Below are 4928 nucleotides of genomic sequence, written 5' to 3'. Positions count from 1 at the left end.
AAGTAAACTTGTCTCAAGACTACTAGGTAATAATGACTAAATCTAATTGAAATGCATATGCAAAATAAAAACACCAAAGGAGAATTTCTAAAAACACATGTCAACTTAGTGCTATATGACAAGTATTATTCAAGAACTAAGAATATATAAATAAGAAAACTAAGATTGCAGGCCACAATAAGTTTATATTAATGAAAGGGATTTGAAGCTCTTTGGTTTTAAGACCTGCGATTAAACACTTATTAAAACACACAACATAGTCAGAGGCTCTTTGGTTTTTGGCAAGCATGCCATGTATTTTCTAATTACAATGAAGACTCTGAACTTGATTCTCTGTTGTTGAGTGTGGATTTGATCCCAATATCTGGGGCAGATAATAAGGATATCAAATACCTTAACTTACATTCAATCTTTCTAGTAAATATGCCAATATTATTAATAATAGGCAAGAATAGTTGAGTAACTAGCTTGTATTCATAACAGAAATGGACTATAAAAGCAAAAGTCTTCATTTTTTCCACAAGATTGTTTTGTATTTCCAGTATTTGTACAAAATATCCTGCTAAGTATTCAGAAATTGGATATGATCATAAATGTTTATCACTGTTTATTCTTCATCTTTTTTTCACTGAGTCTAGCAAGTAACCTGAGAAATAGAATAACTGACATTTGTCCACTTCCATTTCATTCAAACATACTAAAAATTTTTTTTTTTGTAGCTTAAATCTTGTCATTAAATTGTATTCTATTGTTACTGCTAAAAAGAAGCATATTTTAAAAGTATGGAAAATGAATGTTGATTTTTAGTAAAGAGAAAAAGATTAGTAGTTTGTTTGTTCAGTTCAGATCAGTTCAGTTCAGTCGCTCAGTCGTGTCCGACTATTTGTGACCCTATGAATTGCAGCATGCCAGGTCTCGCTGTCTATCACCAACTCCCGGAGTCTACCCAAACCCATGTCCATCGAGTTGGTGATGCCATCCAACCATCTCATCCTCTGTCGTCCCCTTCTCCTCATGCCCCCAATCCTTCTCAGCATTAGGGTCTTTTCCAATGAGTCAACTCTCCGCATGAGGTGGCCAAAGTATTGGAGTTTCAGCTTCAACATCAGATCTTCCAATGAATACCCAGGACAGATCTCCTTTAGGATGGACTGGTTGGATCTCCTTGCAGTCCAAGGGACTCTCAAAAGTCTTCTACACCACAGTTCAAAAGCATCAATTCTTCGATGCTCAGCTTTCTTCACCGTCCAACTCTCACATCCATACATGACCACTGGAAAAACCATAGCCTCGACTAGACGGACCTTTGTTGGCAAACTAATGTCTCTGTTTTTAAATATACTATCTAGGTTGGTCATAACCTTCCTTCCAAGGAGTAAGCGTCTTTTAATTTCATGGCTGCAATCACCATCAGCAGTGATTTCGGAGCCCAAAAAATTAAAGTCTGACACTGTTTGCACTGTTTCCACATCTCTTTCCCATAGAGTGATGGAACCAGATGCCATGATCTTAGTTTTCTGAACTTTGAGCTTTAAGCCAACTTTTTTACTCTCCTCTTTCACTTTCATCAAGAGGCTCTTTGGTTCTTCTTCACTTTTTGCCATAAGGGTGGTGTCATCTGCATATCTGAGGTTATTGATATTTCTCCTGACAATCTTGATTCCAGCTTGTGTTTCTTCCAGCCCAGCGTTTCTCATGATGTACTCTGCATATAAGTTAAATGAGCAGGGTGACAATATACAGCCTTGACACACTCCTTTTCCTATTTGGAAACAGTCTGTTCCATGTCGAGTTCTAACTGTTGCTTCCTGACCTGCATGCAGGTTTCTCAAGAGACAGGTCAGATGGTCTGGTATTCCCATCTCTTTCAGAATTTTCCACAGTTTATTGTGATCCACACAGTCAAAGGCTTTGGCATAGTCAATAAAGCAGAAATAGATGTTTCTCTGGAACTCTCTTTTTCGATGATCCAGCAGATGTTGGCTATTTGATCTCTGGTTCCTCTGCCTTTGCTAAAACCAGCTTGAACATCTGGAAGTTCACGGTTCATGTATTGCTAAAGCCTGTCTTGGAGAATTTTGAGCATTACTTTACTAGCGTGGGAGATGAGTGCAATTGTGCAGTAGTTTGAGCATTCTTTGGCATTGCCTTTCTTTGGGATTGTAATGAAAACTGACCTTTTCCAGTCCTGCAGCCACTGCTGAGTCTTCCAGATTTGCTGGCCTATCGAGTGCAGCATTTTCACAGCATCATGTTTCAGGATTTGAAATAGCTCAACTGAAATTCCATCACCTCCACTAGCTTTGTTCATAGTGATGCTTTCTAAGGCCCACTTGACTTCACATTCCAGGATGTCTGACTCTAGGTGAGTGAACACACCATCGTGATTATCTGGGTCATGAAGATCTTTTTTGTACAGTTCTTCTGTGTATTCTTGCCACCTCTTCTTAATATCTTCTGCCTCTGTTAGGTCCATACCATTTCTGTCCTTTATTGAGCCAATCTTTGCATGAAATATTCCCTTGGTATCTCTAATTTTCTTGAAGAGATCTCTAGTCTTTCCCATTCTGTTGTTTTCCTCTCTTTCCTTGCATTGATCGCTGAGGAAGGCTTTCTTATCTCTCCTTGCTATTCTTTGGTACACTGCATTCATATGCGAATATCTTTCCTTTTCTCCTTTGCTTTTTGCTTCTCTTCTTTTCCCAGCTATTTGTAAGGCCTCTTCACACAGCCATTTTGCTTTTTTGCATTTCTTTTCCATGGGGATGGTCTTGATCCCTGTCTCCTGTACAATGTCACGAACCTCCGTCCATAGTTCATCAGGCACTCTGTCTATCAGATCTAGTCCCTTAAATCAATTTGTCACTTCCACTGTATAATCATAAAGGATTTGATTTAGGTCATACCTGAATGGTCTAGTGGTTTTCCCTACTTTCTTCAATTAAATCTGAATTTGGCAATAAGGAGTTCATGATCTGAGCCACAGTCTGCTCCTGGTCTTGTTTTTGCTGACTGTATAGAGCTTCTCCATCTTTGGCTGAAAAGAATATAATCAATCTGAAAGAGAAATAAAGGAAAGACTTGGTTTCCGAAAAGGAAATTTCTTATCCAATGATGTAACATGTGTGAAATTAAATTGCAATCTCTCAAGTGCAAAAAAATGAAGTGTGATTCACTACTGTGATTTGTCAATGAGGACTTCATCTTTGTTCCTTTGAATGCTGTAAAGATATTTACATCACAAAAAACATTATATTGAATATGATAAATGACACCAGTGGTTATAAAATTTATTGGAAGTTTATTATACTTAGAGGGAATCAGGATGATCTTTTTTTAATAATCTTGTTCAAGGCTTTTCTGAAAAGTTTAAATGAAATTAGCAAAATAGTATCTCTTCTGTACTTACATTTTTTTTTATACAACTCAAACACTATTGAAATCTGTTAGCAACAGAAACATTATCTCTAAACAAAAGTTAAAGAACACATGTTTCTTAGAAGTAATGCCTTTTGAAATAAAACTATTATAATGAGTAGCTGTTTATTTCTTTGTACACCACTCTTAAGTTTAAAAGTATAGGACCATATTGGAGCAGGACACAAGATGGCAGAATAGAAGGACTTGAGTTCATCTCCTTTCATGAAAACATCCAAATCACAACTAATTGCATCAATTAGAAAAAAAAAAGGACTGGAACATATAAAATATATATATATTACCTCCAAGAACAAAGAAGCCAAAATAACACTGTAGGAGGGGCACATTCAAAATACAGTCAAATCCCATATCCTCTGGTGGGTGAGTCACCAACTGGAAAATAATGATGTCATAGAAGTGAGAGTTCTGAGTCTCACATCAGGTTCTGACATCATGAGGAGCCCTGAGAGCATTTGGATTTGAAGACTAATGGGGCTTCATCACAAGAAATCCATAGTACTGGAGGAAACAGAAACTTCACTCTTGGAGGAAGCCTTTGTGTACATCAGGACCCAGGGGAAAAACAGTGATTGCGTAGGAGCCTGGGCCAGACCTACCTTCTTGCCTTAAAGGGTCTCCTGGGAAGGTGAGGAGAGGCTATCACTCACTTTGGGGACAAGAATACTGGCAACAGAGGCACTAGGGGGTACTCATTGGAATGAATTTTCCTGGAGGCTACCATTTTGAAATTAAACCAGGCCCCACCCAACAGCTTGAAGGTTCCAGTGCTGGTATGCTTCAGGCAAAACAACAAACTGGGCTGTAAAGCAGCCCCACCATCAGCAGACAGACTGCTTAAAGTCTGCCTGAGCCCTCTGCTACCTCAAAACACACACATTGATACAGCCTTGCCCACCAGATGGACAAGACCCATCTCCAACCACCAGTGGGCAGACACAGTTCCTCCACCAAGAAGGCTACACAAGTTCCTTAGACCATACTCACCCACCAAGGTGCAAAATCACTAGAAGCAAGAGGAACTATAATCCTGCAGCCTTAGCAAAGGATCCACAAACACAGAGTCAGACAAAACGAGATGACAGAAGAATAGGTTCCAGATGAAGCCATAAGATAAAACCTCAGAACAACTAAGTGGAGACATGAAATCTATGAGAGAAAGATTTCAAAGTAATGGCAGTAAAGATGATATGAGATTTTAGAAAAACAACTGAGGCACAGACCAAGAAGATACAAGAAGTGTTTAACAAAGAGCAAAAAGATATAAAGAACAAACATACAAGAGTTGAACAATACACACACTAAAATGAAAAATACATTTTCTCAGAAAGATATTTTAAGGAAAAAATTCTATTTTCCATTACATCAAAAGGAATAAAATACCTAGGACCTAAGGAGGCTAAAAACCTGTACTCTGAAACCCACAAGAAGCTGATGAAAGAAATCAAAGATTCTATCAACAGATGAAAAGCATACCATGTTTTTGGATT

The 4928-nt window shown here is 38.1% G+C and overlaps 1 long non-coding RNA gene across 1 annotated transcript; it reads right to left on the bottom strand.

Annotated features, from left to right (window-relative positions):
- Positions 1-270: 270 nt before the first annotated feature.
- LOC145530533 (uncharacterized) lies at positions 271-3831 on the bottom strand. The gene is made up of 2 exons (XR_014071873.1): positions 3723-3831; positions 271-3057 (listed from the first exon to the last, which is right to left on the bottom strand). It is a non-coding gene; the product is annotated as an uncharacterized LOC145530533 (long non-coding RNA).
- Between the last annotated feature and the right edge of the window lie 1097 nt (positions 3832-4928).

Source organism: Giraffa tippelskirchi, chromosome 12 (assembly GCF_054371585.1).
Source record: "Giraffa tippelskirchi isolate mGirTip1 chromosome 12, T2T-mGirTip1v1.2.pri, whole genome shotgun sequence".
Lineage (NCBI taxonomy): Eukaryota > Metazoa > Chordata > Mammalia > Artiodactyla > Giraffidae > Giraffa > Giraffa tippelskirchi.
The sequence above is the reverse complement of the archived record's forward strand: the minus strand, read 5'-3'. Positions and strand labels throughout refer to the sequence as shown.